The sequence below is a fragment of the Spermophilus citellus genome (assembly GCF_964194105.1).
Source record: "Spermophilus citellus genome assembly, chromosome: 3".
Taxonomy (NCBI): Eukaryota; Metazoa; Chordata; class Mammalia; order Rodentia; family Sciuridae; genus Spermophilus; species Spermophilus citellus.
The window spans coordinates 155,898,709-155,923,554 of record NC_138184.1 but is presented as its reverse complement, the minus strand read 5'-3'; positions in this window follow the sequence as shown (position 1 = coordinate 155,923,554).

The window sequence follows — 24,846 nt, the reverse complement described above, 5'->3', positions numbered from 1 at the left end:
TAGTGTGGCTCTTGAAAAATGACCTGTGCTTCCCATCCTATTCTCACAGTGATGAAACTGGGAGCCATCTGAGAAAAGTCCTATTGTTTGAAATTACTGCTTGGAGTCAAAAACATTTTACTTTCCTATCTCATAGACCTCTGTGAAATATCACAATACTTTCTCAGTGGGCAGCTGTCTCCAGAGTCAGTTCAACCCGGGTGGAGAGAGACTCTTGCACAAACTCCAGATTCCCTAAGAGTTCTACATGGTGGGAGATTGCTGTGTGGTGCATGATGGAATGGAAGACACTTGCCTTTGTAATCAGTGGTCTGACAGCCCAACTATTAGAGCCTGGGAAATGAGCAGTCATGTGTGATTGTGTACAGGAGACAGGCAGTAAAAACCAGAGTAGTGGGCATCAATGACTGGGAACCCATTCCCATCTCACCAGCAAAAATCTTTGAGGCCAGTATCGTGCTATTTTTGTTACTATTGCTCTGTAGTATAGTTTAAGGTGTGGTATAGGGATACCACCTGTTTCACTCTTCCTGCGTAGAATTACTTTAGCTATTCTGGGTCTCTTATTTTTCCAGATGAATTTCATAATTGCTTTTTCTATTTCTGAGAGGAATGCCATTGGGATTTTGATCGGAATCACATTGAATCTGCAAAGTGCTTTTGGTAATATGGCCGTTTTAATAATATTAATTCTGCCTATCCATGACCAAGGTATATCTTTCCATCTTCTAAGGTCTTCTTCTATTTCTCCTTTATGGTTCTGTAGTTTTCATTGTATAGATCTTTCACCCTTTTTGTTAAGTTGATTCCCAAATATTTTTTTTGAGGATATTGTGAATGGGGTAGTTTTCCTCATTTCCATTTCAGAGGATTTGTCACTGATATACAGGAATGCCTTTGATTTATGGGTGTTGATTTTATATCCTGCCACTTTGCTGAATCCATTTACTAGTTCTGGAAGTTTCCTGGTGGAACTTTTGGGTCTGCTAGGTGGTAGACCAATGGTACAGAATAGAGGTCACAGAGACCAACACACAAAATTACAACTACCTTATATTAGACAAAGTTGCTAAAAGCATGCATTGGAGAAAGGATAGCATCTTTAACAAATGGTACAGGGAGAACTGGAAATCCATATGCAACAAAATGAAATTGAATCCCTATCTCTCACCATGCACAAAAGTTAACTCAAATAGATAGAGGATCTAGGAATAGATCAAGGATCAAGGATCTAGGAATCAAACCAGAGACTCTGCATCTAATAGAAGAAAAAGTTGGCCCTAGTCTTCATCATGTGGGGGCAGGCCTCAAGTTCCTTAATAAGACACCTATAGCACAAGAGTTAAAACCAAGAATCAACAAATGGGATAAATTCAAACTAAAAAGTTTTTTTTTTTTTTCTCAGCAAGAGAAATAATATGTGAGGTGAATAGGGAGCCTACATCCTGGGAACAAATTTTTACCCCTCACACATCAGATAGAGCTCTAATCTCTAGTATACAAAGAATTCCAAAAGTTAAACAACAAAAAATCAAATAATTCAATCAACAAATGGGTCAAGGACCTGAACAGACACTTCTCAGAAGAGGATATACAATCAACCAACAAATACACAAAAAATGCTCACCATCTCTAGCAGTCAGAGAAATGCAAATTAAAACTACTCTAAGATACCATCTCACTCCACTAAGAATAGCAGCCATTATGAAGTCAAACAATAACAAGTGCTGGCGAGGATGCGGAGAAAAAGGTACACTCATACTTGCTGGTGGGACTGCAAATTGGTGCAACCAATTTGGAAAGCAGTATGGAGATTCCTTGGAAAGCCTAGAATGGAACCACCATTCCTCTTCTCTGACTTTACCCAAAAGGCTTAAAAACAGCATACCACAGGGACACAGGCATATCAATGTTTATATCAGCACAATTCACAATAGCTAGACTGTGGAACCAACCTAGATGCCCTTCAATGGATGAATGGATAAAAAAAAAATGTGGAGTTTATACACAATGGAATATTACTCAGCATTAAAAAATAACAAGATCATGGCATTTGCAGGGAAATGGATGGAATTAGAGCAGATTATGTTAAGTGAAGTTAACCAATCTCTAAAAAACAAATGCTGAATGTCTTCTCTGATATAAGGGGGGTGACTCAAAATGGGATAGGGAGGAAGAGCATGAGAGGAAGATTACCACTAAATAAGGAAGAGAGGTGGGAGGGAAAGGGAGGGAGAAGGGAATTTCATGGAAGATGGAAGAAGACCCTCATCATTATACAGAATACTTGTATGATGATGTGAGAAGAAAAAAAAAGAAGTGTGTCACATTAGGTTGGGTAGAGAGAAGTGATGGGAGAGGAGGGGAGGCTAAGGGGGAAAGGAAGGACAGCAGAATAAATATTATTGCTGTGTGTATATATGTGACTGCATGACCAATGTGATTATGCAACCTGTACACTCAGAAAAATGAGAAATATACCCCCATCTGATTCAAATGTATGATATGTCAAGATCATTGTACTTTCATGAGTAACTAATTAAAACAAATTAAAAATTAAAAAAAAATATCTTTGAGGCTCCATAGATTCTCTCTGCCCTATGGGGAGTAAAGTGTCCACCAAAGAGCCAGTGTTAATCCCAAACTGTGAGCACACAGCACAAAAAAAAAATTCTGGAAAGAGTATTTGGGGAGTACCACATTGTGTCTTAAGTTGTTGACTTAATGTGGTAGCACCATCTGACCTGCTCTCTGGGAGCTCAGACCAAATAGCGTAGAAAATAATCTTTTTGGTGGGGGGCTGGGGATTGAACTCAGGAGCACTCAACCACTGAGTCACATCCCAAGCCCTATTTTGTATTTTAGAGACAGGGTTACATTGAATTACATAGTGCTTGATTTTGCTGAGGCTGGCTTTGAACTCTTGATCCTCCTGTCTCAGCCTCAAGAGCTGCTGGGATTACAGGCATGAGCTACTGCTCCCAGCTGGGGACTTAATCTTTATCTGAGGAGTTCTGCATTCTAGCAAAGTTCCTTCCAACAGACTAAGCAGCTGAGAGATATTTCAGGAGACTCCAGTCACAAATCACTTCCAGTTACTTGATGAGCAACATAAAAGAAAGAAGGTGGGATGAATAACCCCCAGCCTTTATTCTGTCCAAGGCCACAGTCCAAGAAAACCCAGAGACTAGAGGCTTTGATCAACACAGGTTACAAATATCCACTCTTGCCCACTCATTTGAGCTCCTTGGCAGGGAGGAAATTTTTATCTCTTATGAATACATTTTGTTGTTGCTATTTTATGTTGTTGCTTTCCTCTCCTCCTCTTTTATTTTTTTCCCTTTTTTCCTCTTCCTTCCCCCACCTTTTTTCACTTTTATCCTGCATTTTTTCTTTTTTCTCTTCTCTGTTTTTTCTTTCTTCTTTCTTTTCTCCCCTTTTCACTTTTCTATTTTTTTCTACTACCTCTTTTCTTTTAAAATTCTTATTAATTTTATTTGTACTTTTAAACCTTTTATTTTACTTTATATTACCCTCTTACTTTTTTGTTATTCATTGTGTTTCTATTGTTTTTTATTTGATTTTTTAAAAATCTTTTTTTTTCTTCCTTCCTTTCTTTTTTCTCTACTATCTATAATGCTATGAATGGAACCCTACACTCTGTGCACTTTGGGTGGGTGCACTGCCATTATACTCCCAGCACAGCTGAGAATTTCAGCTTGCTACATGGTTAAACCTTGGTAGGTACCTCAACCTAAAAACCAGAATGCTTAAAACCCTAAGCTGAAAATCCATCTCCAAGAAGGCATGACTTGGGGTTCTGAAGTTCTACTCCTCAGCAATAGTAGAAATAAATAGCCTAACTATTGTAGGTACCATACCTACAAGGGATCTCAGATTTAGTTCTACTCATTCCCTATTAAATCACACATTGATGAAAAAATGGGAAATAACTGCCACAGAGGGTGAGCTGTGATGCTGGTCGCTGCCTTTCCTTGTGAAACAACTGAAGCTATACTAGTGTCTAAATAGAGAATAAATTCTCCAGGCACAACACCATGATTGAAAACAGCCAGTAGCAGAACTGTTTTCAAATACCAGAGAAAATATCAATGAAGACTAACACCTGAGAGAGGTTTTTCATTGCAGGAGTCACCACAGAGGGTGCACCACATACTCTACTGTCTCTACCACCCTGCTTATGCTAGGGCCCTCATACTTGTTAGAGCTGCAGGAGAAGTCTAATTGGTAAGTTTTAATAGAACGCATTGTATCAAAACCCACTAGTCACAAAAAGCCACATGGAAACCATACTACTAAATAATTAGAATTAAACTCAGCACTATACAATAACTCGTATCCAAAGCACATCATTAAGAGAACCCTGTTTAATAAAAAGGCCCTCGTACAAAAAAAAAAAAATGGAAAAGATATCCATTCCAATACATATGTAAAATTCTACATAAAAGCACAAGAAATATGAAAAAACAAGGCAATGTGATTCTTTGTGAAGATAATAAATTTGTGATAACTGGTTCCAAAAACATCAAAGTGGATGAAATGGAAATGGAATTCAAATGAATGATTTTAAAAAAACTCAATGAAATCAAAGAGACCATTAAAAAAAAATGTTGAAAGAATTAAGAAAGACAATATAGAACATGAATGAGCACTTCAATAAAGAGTTAAGTTGAAAAAAAAACAAATATAAATCTTGGAAATGAAAAACTCAGTCAGTTTTCATGTCAGATAAAATACTCAGTTGAAAGTCTCAACAAAAGAATAGATTAAATCAGAGTATGAGGACTACTCTGCCAAATAGAACATTCAGATATCAATAATGGGGAAAAATCTAAGAAAGAATGGAGAAAATATACACAGACATTGGAAAACCATTTAAAGATCAAATGCCCAAATATTTGGCATACAAGAGGGAAAAGAGCTATAGGCTGAGGGAATAAAAAACTCTATTCAGTGAAATATTTTCAGAGAATTAGAGAATCTTGGGAAAGACATAGAATTCAAGATGCAAGAGTTATTTAGAGCCCCAAATAAACATAAATAGAAATAAACCTATCTATGACACATTATAGTTAAATTGACAAAAGTACAAGACAAAGAAAATACTAAAGCTGTGAAAGAGAAATATCAAACCACATATAAATGTGAATCCATTAGGATAACAACAGGTTTACCAGTGGAAACACAACAGGCCAGGAGGGCATGGGATGATATATTTCACATCATGAAAAAAATATTAGACAATCAATGTTACTATATCCAACAAAGTTATACTTTATTATCCAAAAATAATAAAGCAATAGAGACCTTTTAAGATAAGCAAACAAACAAAAAAGAAATTCATGACTAACATTATAGAAGATAATTAAAAGAATCCTAGACACAGAATAGTAAGAAATATTAACACAACCACAAAAGCATGAAAAATAATAAATCACCCAATTTTATAAAACTGGATACCGAGGGAGAGATAAGCCCCAATTCAGTAATAATGGACAATTTCAATACCCACTCTCACCAATAGATAAAATCATACAGAAAAAAATAAAGAAAGAAACATCAGAATCACATAACACTATAGATCAAATGGATTTAACAGACATCTACATAATATATTCATCCAGCTGCTGAAGATCACACATTCTCTTCATCAGCACAGAGTACTTTTTCCAAAACAGAGCATATATTAGGCAATAAAGGAAGTCTTAATAAATTCATAAAATTGAATTAATTTATTGCATCTTACCAAATCACTATAGAATGAAACTAGAAATCAAAAGAAAATACAGAAACAATGCAATGAAGATTACCCAAACATATTATTGAACAATGGATCACTGAAGACATTTGGGAGGGAAATTTTAAAATTCTTAGAATCAAATGAAAGTGGAAACATAATATACAAGAAAACACAGTAAACCAGAACTTGTGGGATATTACTAAGAGAGACACTTATAGCAATTAGTGCCTACATTAAAAAAGAAGAAATAACTTGATGATTAATCTCAGATTTTTTTTTTAAATTTCAATATTTATTTTTTAGTATTTGGCGGACACAACATCTTTGTCTGTATGTGGTGCTGAGGATCGAACCCCGGCCGCACGCATACCAGGTGAGCACACTACCGCTTGAGCCACATCCCCAGCCCTAATCTCAGATTTTTAAAAACAAACCATAACCAAAATCAGAAGGAAAAAAATTATAATGATCAGAGCAGAAATAAATTTTAAATAGAGACTAACAGAATAATAAAAAGGACAATTGAAACTAAGAGCTGTTTTTTTGAAAAAAAAAACATAAACAAATAACAACCCTTCAGTTAAACTAACTGACTAAGAAAGAAGACACAAATAAATAAAGATAGAGACTAAAAAGGAGACATTATATTAGGTACCTCAGAAATTCAAAGGATCATTAGGGCACATTCTAAAAATCTATTTGCCAATATGTTGGAAAATCTAGAAAAAAAATAGGCAAATATGACCTAAAAATTTAGACTAAGGTGGTTAAAAATACCAAAACAGATAAATAACAAGTAAATAGATTGATATAGTAATAAAAAAATTCCCAATGAAGGAAAGCCCAGGTCCAGAGGAATTCATTGCTGATTTTTGTTAGGCTTTTTTTAAACAATTTATTTTAATTAGGTATATATGACAGCAGACTGCATTTTGATTCATTGAATGTAATTGAAGCACAACTTTACATTTCTATGATTTTTCACAGTGTAGCATCACACCATATGTTCAGTCATACTTGTACCTAGAGTAATGATGTCCATCTTATTCCATCATTTTTCCTGCTCCCATGAACCTTCCCTCTACCTCCCCTTTGCCCAATCAAATTTCCTCCATTTTTCCCATGTCTCCCTTCACCCCATTGTGGATCAGCATCCACTAATCAGAGGGAACATTTGGCCTGTTTTGGGGGGGATTGGCTTACTTCCCTTAGCATGATATTCTCCAACTCCATCCATTTACTTGCAATTTCCAAATTTTTATTTTCTTTTAATGCTGAGTAATATTCCATTGTGTATATAAACACAATTTCTTTGTCCATTCATCATCTATTGAAGGGCACCTAGGTTGCTTCCATAGTTTAACTATTGTGAATTGAGCTGCTATGAACATGATGTGGCTTTATTACTATAGTATGCAGCCAAGTCCTTTGGGTATAGACTGAATGGGATAGCTGGGTCAAATGGTGGTTCTATGTACAAAATTGCAACAGATTTATACCAATGCACATTATATGAATATTCCTAGCATACAGAATAAAGATAGAATCTTAAAGGCCGCAAGAGAGAGGAATCAGATTACATATGGGGGAGACCAATTCATATCTCAGCAGATTTTTCAATCCAGATCATGAAAGCCAGGAGATCCTGGAACAACATATACCAAGCTCTGAAAGAAAGTGGATGCCAACCAAAAATCTTATACCCAGCAATATTAAGCTTCAGATTTGATGAGGAAATAAAAACCTTTCATGATAAAGAAAAGTTAAAAGAATCTGTCAGACTTTTAAAGAACTAACCCAAATGCTTCTCAAATTATTCCATAAATCTGAAAAGAACAATCCATTTCAAAATTATTCTACAAAGCCAGTATTACTCTTATTTCCAAACCTTATAAGGACACAACAAAAATAGAAAACTATAGACCAATATCCCTTATGAACTTAGATGCAGAAATCCTTAATAAAAGAAATAAAATTCAACATCACATTAAAAAGATTATACAACATGATCGGGTTGGTTTCCTTCCAGGGATGCAAATATGGTTCATTATGCACAAATCAGTGATATATTAAAGCATTAAATTAGAATTAAGGATAAAAAGCATGTGGTTAATTCAATAGATATCGAAAAAAAGACCTTTGGTAAAATTCAATATTCCTTCATGAAAAGTTCTGAATTCTGAATAAGTTAGCTACTGAAGGATCAGACCTTAATATAATAAAGTCTATACATAACAAAGCTAATCCCTGGTACCATAAAAAAAGAAGAAATACAAATGGCCAAAAAATATATTAAAAAATGCTCAATATCTTTAGCCATCAGAAAAATGCCAATCAAAACTATACTGAGATTCCATCTCACTCCAGTCAGAACTTCAATTATCAAAAACAAACAAACAAAAACAAAGAAAAAATTAATGCTGGTGAAGATGTGGAGAAAAGGGAACTCACACACTATTGCTGGTAATGTAAATTACTGCTGCCACCATGGGAAACGGTATAGAGTTTCCTCCAAAAACTTAAACTAGAACTACCCTATGATCCAGTTTACTGACTCCTGTGAATATATATGTCTGAAGGAAATGAAGTTGGCATACAAAGGAGACACTTTCATATTCATGTTTATTGCAGCACTATTCACAAGAGCTAGGATATGGAATCAACCAAAGTGCCCATCAACTGATGACTGGATAAAGAAACTGTGATATATATATATATATATATATATATATATATATATATATATATATATATATATATGGCATATATAATAAAGTATTAAAAAGTACTTTTTAGTACTTTATTGTGTGTGTATGTGTGTGTGTGTATATATGTGTGTGTGTGTGTGTGTGTGTATATATATATATATACATATATATATATACACACATATATGTACTTTTAAGCCATAAAGAAGAATGAAAATCTGTCATTTGAAGGAAAATGGGTAAAACTGGATGAAAAGTATCACATGTTGAAACTAAAAAACAAAAAGAGACAAAAAATGTCCTGAAAGTAGAAGAGGGATTATCAAAGAGTGGGAAGGAGACCAAGTTTATTGGGGAGGGAGGAGAGGGCTAGAAAGAGCAGAAAGGAAGGTGGACATGATCAAGTCACAAAATATGCATATGTGGACATTTTGCATGAAAGCCATTAATTTTTAAAATAATTATGTGCTAATATAATACTACTAATAAGGAGGAGTCTTTGAGTTTTACATATTACTTATATCAATTCATACATAGTGGACATACAATTTAAAGATCATACTGTTGTCTGTTGATATTGACTCTACTGGAAAAACTGTAATCTTCTGATAATTGAGAAATATTTTTTTGTTTTAAATAAACACTCCATTTTTAAAAATTCTATAGATATGAATATCTCTTTTTAAAATTTTTATTTATATATGATAGTTGAATGCATTACAATTCTTATTAAACACAATTTTTCATATCTCTGATTGTATACAAATATGGTCACACCAATTCGTGTCTTTATACTTGTATTTTGAATAATAATGATCATCACATTCCACCATCATTTATAACCCCATGCCACCTCCCTTCCCCTCCAACCCCTCTGCCCTATCTAAAGTTTATCTATTCCTCCCTTGCCCCCTCTCTCTATCCCACTTGAATCAGCCTCCTTATATAAAATAAAACATTCAGCATTTGGTATTTGGGGATTGACTAACTTCACTTAGCATTATCTTCTCTAACTCCATCCATTTACCTGCAAATGACATGATTTTATTCTCTTTTATTGCTGAGTAATATTCCATTGTGTATATATACCACAATTTTTAATCCATTCATATATTGAAGGGCATCTAGGTTGGTTCCACAGTTGAGCTATTTATTGTGAACTGTGTTGCTATAAACATTGATGTGGTTGTGTCCCTGCAGTATGCTCTTTTTAAGACCTTTGGGTATAGACCGAGGAGAGGGATAGCTAGATCAAATGGTGGTTCCATTCCCAATTTTCCAAGAAATTGCCATACTGATTTCCATATTGGCTGCACCAATTTGTAGTCTTATCAGCAGTGTATGAATGTACCTTTTTCCCCACATCCTGGTCAACACTTATTGTTGCCTGTGTGCATAATAGCTGCCATTCTAACTGATGTGAGAAAAATCTTAGAGTGGTTTTGATTTGCATTTCTTTAATTGCTAGTGATGATGAACATTTTTTCATATATTTGTTGATTGATTCTCTTAAATGTTGAAATGAATTTAAATAATTCACTTTGAGAATATTTTTAAGAGAATAATTATTTTTTCTTTGAAGCAAGTGTTAAGAATCAATGTTTTTCAGACATAAAAATATGTATTCAGAAATATAACCTTACTAAAACATTATTATTATGCTTTGTAAAAATATAACCCATTTCTTTTCAAAATGATCTTAAAGTGACCTTATCATGTTGAAACTATACTTGGAAATATATATGTGCTTTAGATATGTTTAAAAAATAACTCTTTTAATTTTCCTTTGAGAAAAATGCAATTTTCATATCTTCTGTAGATAACATTCATGCATTCAATAAATCAGTGTGATCATTTGTCAATCAGACATATTCTATTTCAATAACAGCTTAAGACTTAATATACTGACTAAAATATATATCCTTTTATTGCTCTTTTTTATATAAAGGAACTCCATTCCATGGACCACTCCTAAATTTCTTTTTCCTGTAGAAACAAGAAATACCTCTTCTAGAGTCAGTGAAACTCATATGTGGAAAAAATACCTTATTAGTATGTTAAAAGTTCAAGGAATGTTACTGGAACTCTGTTGAAAAACAAAATTAAAAACTGAAAAGAGAAAACCACCCAGCAATGCTAGACAATGTCTGAGTTACCAACAATAAAGAACCTTTCATTTGCCTAATAAAGATTGAAGTCTTATTTTAAAATACACATTTCATGAAAGGTCATCTGAAATGTGAATGCAGACTGAGTTCTATTATATTTTATTTGTATGAAGGCTATTAGTGAAGTTTTACTTTATATTCATTATAGGGCAAAGATGTTTCTCAAATTCCCTCAAGGCAAATTTTGATAGATAACTATTTGGTAAACACATGCTTATTGCCTAACCTTGGGATTAATTATCGAAAGGGAGGAAAGGGAGGACTGAGAACCCTTCACAATTTGAACTACATGTCCTTGATTCACAATCTCTTTCTACAGACATCTCAACTTTATTTACAGAAGCATTTTCAGAATTAAGCTAATTAACTTTCAGGTCAGGCTTTTGTAACTTACCTTTCTCTCCTTGAGTTCAAGGGTGATGTGCAAATTCGTATGCATGCTCTTACATATCCTCCAAGTCCTATACACAAACATGATTAGCTAAATTGTCAAATGAATGCAAAGCTATGTAAAATAGAAATTTTCAAACACATACTTCAACTTCTATTCAAACCAGAAGTCAAAACACTGTAATTTTTTGCAATGTGATAAATGTAATGTGCAACAGTTCAAGAGTCCATCTTTTTTTGGCTTCCTCCCCTATATTTATTTTGTAGAAATTGGTTTAATATTTTCATTCCATGTGTTCTCATGTTTCCTATGTGATTTCTTTACATCCTTTCCCCCTATTTCTTTTATGTTTAATTTCTTCAGTAGGCTTTCTGTCTCTTTTCTGTTGTGTTTATCTATCCTATTTTTGTAGTTTATTTTTAAATGTAAGGATGGTAATTCATTTGGAGAGTACTGGATCCTGTCAAATTTGCTGTGTTAGGCCAATTTTAAAGCTATAGATTTAGTTTTTTAAAAAATCGAATATCTTAAAATATAATTTTGAGCTTTAAAAATTTTTGAATATAAATGTCAAAATAAATTTAGATATATCTTTAAATACATTCAAAAAAATTTTTACAGTGCTTTCAAAACCTATCAGGGCACAATGCAATATTTTACAAAATCATTCTGCAATTCAAAGTCTGGAATTTTTCTATTGCTTACTCTGCTGTAGGTATAACAATTTACTCTTGATGTTGACTACTTGTTAAGTAAGTATTCTGGAATTATGCTTGGAAATTATGAACAAAATAAAATGTTTTGATTCTGATCTTAAAAGCCTATTTCTATATACTCATCTCCCTCCCCATCTCTACAAGTCACCCAGTATGCTTAATTAATGCTTTATATTTTAATAATATTTTATAGATTATCAAAACTTTATTTGCAAATTATTTTTATTCGATCCTTAAGTGACTTCGCAAAGTTTACAATATTTTAATTCAATATGTAAAATTTCTTCATTGTAGCACCTAGGTTAATGATAGATAAATGATGGGGGCAAAATTCTGTCCCCCTTTTAATGTTACTTACCAAAGTATTTCTGTTGTTCTTTGATAAAAGTTCTATTTTTTTATCTTTTATATTTTAGGCCTTGGATCTATTTCAATATATTTTTCTATGATGTGAAACTAGGTTGATGTTTATTTTTTCCATACAAATATCTACATATTTTCACATTGTTTCTTAAAAAATTCCACTTTCGGGGGAAGAGGGTAGGAAAGATGGTGAAATGACATGGACATCATTACCCTAGGTACATGTATGATTCCATGAATGGTGTGACTCTACTTCATGTACACCCAGAGAAGTGAAAAATTTTGCTTCATTTGTGTACAATGAATTGAAAATCTCTCTATTGTCATGTATAAATAATTAGTATTAATAAGAAAAGTTTAAAATTTTTTCCCTTTGCCCTTCTTAATTACATTTATTTTATTCCTTTGGTGAAAACCAGTTGAACATAATACATCAGCTTTTTTTCCCAGGATCCTGGTCTGATTTATTAATCTTTATGACATTTTTTTGCCAATACCATGCTATACTAGTTATTATAACTATGGTAAATTTTGAAATCAGGGAGTGTAACTTCTCCAAATTTGTGTTTCATTTTATTTGGTGGTTTTTAATTTATTTTCAAAATAGTTGTTATTGGTATGCGGAAATACTGTTGGTTTTATGTATCACTTTCTGTAATACTGTTAAATTTATTTATTACTTCCAGAATTTTTTTATTCAAATTAACTTCTGTGTTAACTTCTAAGTTGTGGTTAATAATTCCTATCACTGGAAGCTTTGTGAATATTAAATTATCTAATTATAGGAAGAAATTAGAAAGTTCATTTTAAGATTTATGCTATAAAAATCAGTCAATGGGCTGGGGATGTGGCTCAAGCGGTAGCACGCTCGCCTGGCATGAGTGCAGCCCGGGTTCGATCCTCAGCACCACATACCAACAAAGATGTTGTGTCCGCCGAAAACTAAAAAATAAATATTAAAAAATTCTCTCTCTCTCTCTCTCCCTCTATCACTCTCTCTTTAAAAAAAAACTTATTAAAAAAAATAAAATAAAATAAAAATCAGTCAACATGAGCTTAATTTTAGTTCCCATACTTTAGACTTGACAGAAAATTCTAATGGTAAATAAGAAACTTGTAGTATTAGGCAAGGTGAAGTTTTATAAATATAAATTTCACACATTGACATAGTAATGTAGTAATCCAGAATAAGGTTATTATAATTAAACAGTTTCACAAAATCAGAGCTGATATTTATGCATGCTGTTGCTTTTTTACTTGCTCACATTGGCCATGTAAATGACAGAGTCTCCAAATGGATCCTCCATCAGCTTCCCCAACTCCTGGGACAACTGTATTTAACTCTATAATGCAGGATACTCATTTCTCTTATATAGGAATACCTGTATAATCAAGGCTGGATGCAGAGAGAAGTGACATAAATTCTGTTCTATTTGTGGGCTCCCATGTGTGTTCCTGGGTTCCTTGTGGATGCTCTCCATATTCTACAACTTTCTTTCTTAAAACTGCTTCAGATTAAAGCAAGCCCTGGCTAGAAAGAAAATAAACCACTCATTTAAAAAAAATTACATATATCTGACATCTAGTTATCTATATCTACATCCATTTCTATTGTCATTGTAATACTCTTATTGAACATATCAAATATGGTTCCAATTGAACAGAATTTAAACATCATTTTAATGAGTTTGAGGACACATTCCCCCAATATATGACACTGTGACATATTTAATATGTTGAGAAGGAGGTACAGGTACAATTTTCCATTGAAGCAGGTCATAATACCTCATGTGAGATGTGTCCTCCTGTAGCCAGAGGAAACATCTTCCAAAGATAAAAGGACACCAGGAAGAATTTGAACACATAGCCTTTGCTAATGTCTTTCCCAGATTCTATACTTAGCTGATGTTATTTGTCATAGCATGTTTTTCTGTGAACTTCCACAACTCACTAATGGTAGCACAAAAAAATGCCCAGGTTTAACCTCTTCTTTGGATCTTTATTTCCTTACTAAGACTCCCATGGCACATTGAATTTATATTTAATAAATCTGTTTTTCTCTTGTTGGTCTATCTTCTTATCATAGGGACCCCAGCAGAGAACTTACAAGGGTAGAAAGAAGATGCATTTTCTTCCCCTACAGTTTTGTGAATTGTTTCTGGGTTACCTAGTATTGATTCCCTAATGTGACTAAATTTAAATGTAGTAATAACACTGCAAGTATTACTCAGATGACTATGGAAGACAAAGCTTGGTGTGACCGAATATATATCATCTAGGTCATGTTAGTGAAATTAAGGAGAATAATGAGGACGTTTGGCTGTTTCTAATTGTGTTGGAGAATTTGGGGAAAAAAATGATGTACTCGGGGATTTAAATTCCAGCATAAGGATGACATGAGAGACTGTAAAGCATCTACTTATTTTTTGTGGCTATCAAGATTTCTCAAAATCAGCCTCTTAGTAATATTCCACAGAAAGTTAAATTATTTAATTCTTAACCTCTCAGGGTTTCTTTTGTTAAACTTACCATCATGCTTTGAAAAAGAATGGAATTCTGAAAATTGGAATAGAGACCTTTGGACAGATTCCATTGAAGATGAAGACTTTGAAGCCATAAATTCTTTTGAGATTACATTATTAATAGAAGCAACTATTCTAAATCTGGAGAAGATGGAGGGAGTCAAGTTCTCCTTGTGTCAGGAAACTACAGTAGCTACCCTGAGGAGGATCAGCAACCCCTCAGTCCTTCAAGGATTTACTATTCTTGCTGAGGAACTACCACTAATTCTCCCTCCTTGCTCCTAGATTTTATAGCCAAACTCTAGTCCCAGCAGGCCCCAAAAGCTGAGATACAGCTTGAACAATAATGAGGTAAAATCAACACCCAAATAACATGATTTTAACCATTTACATTAATACAAACATGGATAATATGTATGGGGATATATTTGGTAGAAGAAATATGTTAGATTTATTGATATGGAGAGATTCCAAAATCTAATATAATAGTTTACAGATTAAGGGTGATCAGATTTGTTGTTTGATTGAATGACATATCGACCAAAAAGTTACCTATACCAAATGAAGTTGAAATTTTTCTCCTGTTTAGTGAGCATCAGAGGTGTTACCCACAACCTTAAAGCAATTGGAATGGTGTAGTAGATTTACCATATAAGAGCTGTTTACCAATTTCATACCTTAAATAGATTCCCCCATGTCTAAAAACACTCACTTTATTAAGGCAATGAGAAAAAAATGTGATGGGAGTACATCTTCCCCTTTACATATATTCTTAATGAGTTCTACACTAGCTCTTCTCTGCTGGCCATTTTTTATAGAGGAAGCTGCTACGATTAAAAAAGAAACCCTAATGACAATAAGGATTCTGAGGTTGCAAGATTCAAGTTGTTGCACTTAATGGCCAAGGACAAGGTACATGTGGTTATTGAGTTAGACCCAGAGCTATAACATTAATCAGATTAGTCAGATCCACAGAAATATTCGATATTGTCTAACTGACCACTGTGTCTCTAAAACTGAAATAATAGACTAGCAAGTTATTTATATATACAAGTGGAAACTTGTGGTTGAGTGAATAAGATTCTAGGTCAAGTTTGACTATCAAACTGTTTTGAATTACCAAAATGTCATGGCCTCACAATCAATTTCCAAACATGAATTAGTATGTGGTCCCAGATCTCTTAAATAAATTAATTATGGATTCTCTTGTGGAAAGACCCTTCTAGGGGTATCCAACATGGCCGCCGGCGAGGAAGCAGCGATTCCAATGTCTCCACATTAACGGGATCAGAAAGACCCATTGGAACAGCGGCAGTCTACCTACTGAGGAACTTCTAGCAAAATTCCATTAAGAGGGGACCTGCCGGGAATTGGTAGGTATATTAGAAGTGTCAGTTTGTCCCAGACAAGTGGTTCGTGGCCGGCCACGCGGGCGCGGAGGTCCAGTCCCGCAGCCACCAGCCGCTTCTGCAAGCGGCCGGCGGCCCAGAGCGGCGCGGCCCGCCCGAACCCGCAGACGGCACCCGCCATCCCGCCGTCCCGGGGAGGCCCTGCTCTCGCTCTGCGAACGGCCACCATGCCTGCCAGGCTCGTAGCCACGCGGCCGCAGCTGCCCAGCTCTACAGGCGGCCCCCCGGCGGGTGCAGAGGTACAATCCCGCGGCCACCAGCTGCTTCAGAAAGCGGCCGGCGGCCCCGAGTGGTGCGGCCCACCCGAACCCGCAGACGGCACCCGCCATTCCGCCGTCCCGGGAGGCCCCGCTCTCGCTCAGTGAACGGCCACCCCGCCCACCCGGATCTTAGCCACGCGGCCGCAGCTGCCCGGCTCTACAGGCAGCCCCCAGCAGCCCGGCGCAGCGAGAAGTGTCCCCGCCTGGACCAGCAGACAGCCCATGCCCTCCCGGCTCTACTAACAGCCCAGCCCACACGGCAAACGGCTCCCCCCCAGAGACAGCGTGAAGGGAATCTAACCAACCCTTTACGAAATAGCGAACTGGGAACTAAAACCAGAGATTGTGTCAGACCAGAGACAAGCCAGTTCCACCCCTCCCTTTGGACACTCTGGCAAGGAGCCAGGGGCCCGCCATAGCAGAGAGGGGAAGTCACCAAAGTTCTGCCAAAGAGATTCCTTCCCAGCGGAATCTACTTTAGCAGGAGTGTGACTCCCACCCAAACCAGATACAAACAACCAGGAAACTTCAAAATCTCTCCGTGGGCATGACCGTAAGGGCCAAAGGACTCTCGACCCCCAACTCCCCGTACTGCCAGTGGCGGGGGCGTGACTGTAGGGGCAGAGGGAAGCAGAGAAGTCTCCCCACCCCCAAATCCCCAAACCGCGAACTGAGAGGGTGTGATGGTAGGGGCGGAGGGAAACAGAGGACACTCCAGACCCCCAACTCCTCCTACCGCCAGCAGTGTGGTTGTGACTGTAGGGGCTGAGGGAAGTAGAGGGGATCCTAGACCCACAACTCCTATTACCACCAGCAGCGACACCAATGGTCTTAGCTGCCAGATTCCGAAGGTGTGCCCACCAAAGGGGTCCGGAAAAATTAAACAATTGACTCCCAGACTACAGCTCCACAGCACTGGGGCTTAGATGAATGACAGCGAGAGTGCTCAGTAGTTAGGGAAATAGAGCACTCGGTGGGGCTGAAAGTGTAACCAAATCCTTGGGGAACTGCCTCCGGTGAGCAGGACCTGGCTGGCTGGCAGGAGGAAGGGGAGGAGGGGCCGTAGAAGTGAAATGGCCCTGGACCAACAGGATTGAGAGACTCCCAGGAACCGCCTTACAGGGATTGCTGTTGACACATTGAGGGCAAAACTCAGCCCGGAGGGCACAGCTTTGCCTACGGGAAGAGAAGAAAATGGATCTCTAAGACTTAATTTTATTTCCTATTTCATTTTAATTTTTTCTCTCCCTTTTCCCTCTCTCTCTCCCCTTCCGAGTTTTACTGCTCTTTCCATTCTCCTCTATGCTATCTATCTCCCTCTCCTTCTTTCTTTTCAAGAGCACCTACCTTCCCCTTCCCCCCAACTTTCATCCCAAGCATTACGTCCTCCATTTTGCGTAACTGTCTAAATACAAATAGGTGTGCGCCCTCCCCCCGCGCCTGCAAGGTAGCCGGACCTGCAACCCACCAGCAGGTCAGGCCCAGCAACCTGGGAGTGGCAGAGCCGCCCCACGCGCCTGCAAGGTAGGCACACCAGCTACCAACCAGCAGAACAGGCCCAGCGGCCTGCCGATGTGGTAGGCACAGTGCCCCAGTTGGAGGAGGAGCAGAGCCCCTGCCTGCGCGGGAGACTTTGCAACTATACAAGAGTAATACAAATATATAGGGGGGAAATTCAACAATACAACAGTCTCAGTAAGCAGAAAGAAACGCGAACAGTATGAAGAGACAAGGAAAGAAAGGACCACAAGCAATGCAGGTCAACTCAACGTTAGAAGAGGTAATATCTGCAGCAGATGGAATGTCAGATAAAGAATTCAGGAGATACATGCTTCAGATGATCTGGAGTCTCAAGGAAGACATTAGACAGCAAAATCAGACAATGAAAGATCTCTTCAACAATGAAATACATAAACAAATACAGGAAACAAAAGATCAACTATACAGGGAGATAGAGGTTATAAAAAACAAACAAACAGAAATCCTAGAAAGGCAGGAATCAATAAATCAACTTAAAAACTCAACTGAGAATACTACCAGCAGAGTAGAACACTTAGAAGATAGAACATCAGACAATGAAGACAAAGTATTTCAACTTGAAAAGAACATAGACAGCTCAGCAAGACTGTTAAGAAACCATGAGCAGAACATCCAAGAAATATGGGATAACATTAAAAGACCAAACTCAAGACTCATTGGGATACAGGAAGGCACAGAGCTCCAAACCAAAGGAATGAGCAATCTATTCAATGAAATAATTCGAGAAAACTTCCCAGACTTGAAGAACGAGACAGAATCCCAAATCCTAGAAGCCTACAAGATGCCGAATGTGCATAATCATAAGAGATCCACACCTAGACACATTATAATGAAGATGCCCAACATACAGAATAAGGAGAGAATTTTAAAAGCTACAAGAGAAAGGAAGCAGATTACATTTAGGGGTAAACCAATCAGGATAACAGCTGATCTCTCAACACAGACTTTGAAAGCTAGAAGATCCTGGAATAACATATTTCAAACACTGAAAGAAAATGGGTTCCAACCAAGAATTGTGTATCCAGCAAAATTAAGCTTCAATATGGAAGATGAAATTAAAACCTTCCACGATAAACAAAAGTTAAAAGAATTTGCAGCTAGAAAACCATCTCTCCAAAAAATCCTCAGCAAAACATTACAGGAAGAGGAAATGGAAAATAACAATGAAAACCAACAGTGGGAGGTAGGACAGTAAAGGGGGGAAAATAATCAAAGAGGAAAACAAACCATATTCAGTAACATAAATAAACAAATATGGCTGGAAGGATAACCCATATCTCAATAATAACCCTAAATGTTAATGGCTTAACCTCACCAATTAAGAGACACAGGCTATTCGAATGGATCACAAAACATGACCCAACAATATGCTGCCTACAGGAGACACATTTGATAGGAAAAGACATACATAGACTGAAGGTGAAAGGTTGGGAAAAATCATATCACTCATATGGACTTCGGAAACAAGCAGGAGTGTCCATACTCATATCAAATAAAATAGATTTCAAGCCAAAGTTAATCAAAAGGGATAAAGAGGGACACTACATACTGCTCAAGGGAACCATACACCAACAAGACATAACAATCATAAATATATATGCCCCAAACAATGGTGCAGCTATATTCATCAAACAAACTCTTCTCAAGTTCAAGAGTCTACTAGGCCACCATACAATAATCATGGGAGACTTCAACACACCTCTCTCACCACTGGACAGATCTTCCAAACAAAAGTTGAATAAGGAAATTATAGAACTCAATAACACAATTAACAACCTAGACTTAATTGACATATATAGAATATACCACCCAACATCAAGCAGTTACACTTTTTTCTCAGCAGCACATGGATCCTTCTCAAAAATAGATCATATATTATGTCACAGGGCAACTCTTAGACAATATAAAGGAGTAGAGATAATACCATGCATCTTATCTGACCATAATGGAATGACACTGAAAATCAACGATAAAAGAAGGAAGGAAAAATCATGCATCACTTGGAGAATGAAGAATAGGTTACTGAATGATCAATGGGTTATAGAAGACATTAAGGAGGAAATTAAAAAATTCTTAGAGATAAATGAAAACACAGACACAACATATCGGAATCTATGGGACACATTGAAAGCAGTTCTAAGAGGAAAATTCATTGCATGGAGTTCATTCCTTAAAAAAAGAAAAAAACCAACAAATAAATGATCTCATACTTCATCTCAAAATCCTAGAAAAAGAAGAGCAAAATAACAGCAAAAGAAGTAGAAGGCAAGAAATAATTAAAATCAGAGCTGAAATTAATGAAATTGAAACAAAAGAAACAATTGAAAAAATTGATAAAACTAAAAGTTGGTTCTTTGAAAAAATAAATAAGATCGACAGACCCTTAGCCATGCTAACGAAGAGAAGAAGAGAGAGAACTCAAATTACTAGCATACAGGATGAAAAAGGAAATATCACAACAGACACTTCAGAAATACAGAAGATAATCAGAAATTATTTTGAATCCTTATACTCCAATAAAATAGAAGATAGTGAAGGCATCGATAAATTTCTTAAGTCATATGATCTGCCCAGATTGAGACAGGAGGATATAGACAACCTAAACAGACCAATATCAATTGAGGAAATAGAAGAAACCATCGAAAGATTACCAACTAAGAAAAGCCCAGGACTGGATGGGTATACAGCAGAGTTTTACAAAACCTTTAAAGAGGAACTAATACTTTTCAAGCTATTTTAGGAAATAGAAAAAGAGGGAGAACTTCCAAATTCATTCTACGAGGCCAACATGACACTGATTCCTAAACCAGACAAAGATACTTCAAAGAAAGAAAACTACAGACCTATATCTCTAATGAACCTAGACGCAAAAATCCTCAATAAAATTCTGGCGAATCGGATACAAAATCATATCAAAAAAATTGTACACCATGATCAAGTAGGATTCATCCCTGGGATGCAAGTCTGGTTCAATATACAGAAATCAATAAATGTTATCCACCACATCAATAGACTTAAAAATAAGAACCATATGATCATCTCGATAGATGCAGAAAAAGCATTCGACAAAGTACAGCATCCCTTTTTGATCAAAACTCTCGAAAAAATAAGGATAACAGGAACATACATCAACATTGTAAAAGCAATCTACGCTAAGCCCCAGGCTAGCATCATTCTGAATGGAGAAAAATTGAAGGCATTCCCTCTAAAATCTGGAAGAAGACAGGGATGCCCTCTCTCACCACTTCTGTTCAACATAGTTCTCGAAACACTGGCCAGAGCAATTAGACAGATGAAAGAAATTAAAGGCATAAAAATAGGAAAAGAAGAACTTAAATTATCACTATTTGCAGATGACATGATTCTATAACTAGCAGACCCAAAAGGGTCTACAAAGAAACTATTAGAGCTAATAAATGAATTCAGCAAAGTGGCAGGATATAAAATCAACACGCATAAATCAAAGGCATTCCTGTATATCAGCGACAAACCCTCTGAAATGGAAATGAGGACAACCACTCCATTCACAATATCCTCAAAAATAATAAAATACTTGGGAATCAACCTAACAAAAGAGGTAAAAGACTTATAAAATGAAAACTACAGAACCCTAAAGAGAGAAATTGAAGAACATCTTAGAAGATGGAAAAATATACCCTGTTCATGGATAGGCAGAACTAACATCATCAAAATGGCGATATTACCAAAAGTTCTCTATAGGTTTAATGCAATGCCAATCAAAATCCCAATGGCATTTCTTGTAGAAATAGAGAAAGCAATCATGAAATTCATATGGAAAAACAAAAGACCCAGAATAGCAAAAACAATACTAAGCAGGAAGTGTGAATCAGGTGGTATAGCGATACCAGACTTCAAACTATACTACAGAGCAATAGTAACAAAAACAGCATGGTATTGGTACCAAAACAGGTGGGTGGACCAATGGTACAGAATAGAGGACACAGAAACCAACCCACAAAACTACAACTTTTTTATATTTGATAAAGGGGCTAAAAGCATGCAATGGAGGAAGGATAGCATCTTCAACAAATGGTGCTGGGATAACTGGAAATCCATATGCAACAAAATGAAACTGAATCCCTTTCTCTCGCCATGCACAAAAGTTAACTCAAAATGGATCAAGGAGCTTGATATCAAACCAGAGACAAGGCATCTGATAGAAGAAAAAGTTGGCTACGACCTACACACTGTGGGGTCAGGCTCCAAATTCCTCAGTAGGACACCCATAGCACAAGAATTAATATCTAGAATCAACAAATGGGACTTGCTCAAACTAAAAAGTTTTTTCTCAGCAAAAGAAACAATAAGAGAGGTAAATAGGGAGCCTACATCATGGGAACAAATCTTTACTCCTCACACTTCAGATAGAGCCTTAATATCCAGAGTATATAAAGAACTAAAAAATTAGACAATAAGATAACAAATAACCCAATCAACAAATGGGCTAAGGGCCTAAACAGACACTTCTCAGAGGAGGACATACAATCAATCAACAAGTACATGAAAAAATGCCCACCATCACTAGCAGTCAGAGAAATGCAAATCAAAACCACCCTAAGATATCATCTCACTCCAGTAAGATTGGCAGCCATTAGGAAGTCAAACAACAACAAGTGCTGGCAAGGATGTGGGGAAAAGGGTACACTTGCTCATTGTTGGTGGGACTGCAAATTGGTGCAACCAATTTGGAAAGCAGTATGGAGATTTCTTGGAAAGCTGGGAATGGAACCACCACTTGATCCAGCTATTCCCCTTCTGGGTCTATTCCCTAAAGACCTAAAAATAGCATGCTACAGGGACACTGCTACATCGGTGTTTATAGCAGTACAATTCACAATAGCAAGACTGTGGAAGCAACCTAGATGCCCTTCAATAGACGAATGGATAAAAAAAATGTGGCATTTATACACAATGGAGTATTACTCTGCATTAAAAAATGACAAAATTATAGAATTTGGAGGGAAATGGATGGCACTAGAGCAGATTATGCTAAGTGAAGCTAGCCAATCCCTAAAAAACAAATGCCAAATGTCTTTTTTGATATAAGGAGAGTAACTAAGAACAGAGTAGGGAAGAAGAGCATGAGAAGATGACTAACATTAAACAGGGATGGGAGGTGGGAGGGACAGGGAGAGAGAAGGGAAATTGCTTGGAAATGGAAGGAGACCCTTAGGGTTATACAAAATTACATACAAGAGGAAGTGAGGTGAAGGGAAAAATAATACAAGGGGGAGAAATGAATTACAGTAGAGGGGGTAGAGAGAGAAGAGGGGAGTGGAGGGGAGGGGAGGGGGGATAGTAGAGGATAGGAAAGGCAGCAGAATACAACAGACATGAGTATGTCAATATGTAAATCAGTGGAAGTGTAACTGATGTGATTCTGCAATCTGTATACGGGGTAAAAATGGGAGTTCATAACCCACTTGAATCAAAGTGAGAAATATGATATATCAAGAACTATGTAATGTTTTGAACAACCAATAAAAAAAAAGACCCTTCTACTCTGACAAAGTGGTTAATACTATTTTCCTTCCCCCAAAGGGCCCTATAACTTCTTGAAAATGACTGTGCATTGGAGGAGAGGAAATAAAACTTTGGGGGGTCACTTATTAGTGAATCTGAATTGACACTGATTCCTAAGGAACCAGAACTTCACTATGGTCCACCCTTTAGACTAGCAGTTTACAGAGGCCCACCAATCAATGGAATTTTCTCTCAATTCCATCTATTAGTGGGCTCAGTGTTGAGATATTTACATAGCAGCCTGGACCTGATGCAGAAGCTTTGCAGCTTTTTAGATTACTCAGTACATGGACTGAAATAATACACTCAAATGAAGGATGTGCTGCCTCCAATATCCAAAAGGACCTATCTTATACTGGGCATATTTTGAACTGGTAAATCATGAATCTGTGTGTGGAAAGCAACATGCCATCAACAAATAGAAGTATGAGTTGGGCTTCAGCAGGTGCTGAAGGCACAAATAATTCAGATGAGAAAGTGGTCTGAATACCCATTGTTCTTACTCCTATTAATATACATACTCTTGCTCAACTCACACTATTACTTTTCTAGAAGTTTCTATGACTAGTTGACTGAAAAGAATTAACTGAGCTTTTAAGTGCTTAGGTTCTTTAAATAAGCAGGTATTATTCAAATATGAACAGTTTTAACACTATAGTCCTACTCTGAGGTGGACCTAATGAGCAGCAATAAAGACAAAAGCAGTCAACAGAACTTTTAACCATGTACCTGGTTGTTCTTTCTGTTGGACAGAGATGTTGTCTACATAAACTTATAAATGTGACTAATGGTTTTTGACTCAATGCTTAGGGTTTTGGAAATACACAACTGGAAAGTTGGTGATTATTATGATTTGGATATGAGGTGTCCCCTAAAAAAAACTCCTATGTTAAATGCATGAAAGTTTGGAGGGGAAATGGATTGTGAAAACTGTGATCTAATCAGTCTATCCCAGTTTGAATGGACTGAATGGTTACTATAGGCAGGTGGGGCGTGGCTGGAGGATGTGGGTCATGGTGGCATGCCCTGAAAGGGTTCATTTTTCCAGTCACCACTTCCAATTTCCTTCTGCTTGTGCTATTCTCTTTCTCTTCCCGCCCCCACTCTACTTCCTCTCTGCCATAAATGTAGCGGCACTCTTCCATCATGCCTTTCTTTCACAATGTTCTGAAGACTCATCTTGGGCCCAGAACAATAAAGTTGGCCCAGGATTGACTAAACTCCTGAAAATGTAAGCCAAAATAAACTTCTTCTCCCCTACATTGACCAGTAGGTCTGTGGGAGATGTTTGGGCAAACATTTATAAAATGACAGCAAATTATTTATGTCAATGAGAATTTCACTGAAGTATGACCTCAATAGGGGATGATTTTAATTCTAAGGTAGATAAAATGGCTCATTCTATAATTCTTGTCATTATTCAAGAGACTCATGAAAATAAAATGTGGCCTGTGCCCTAAAATAC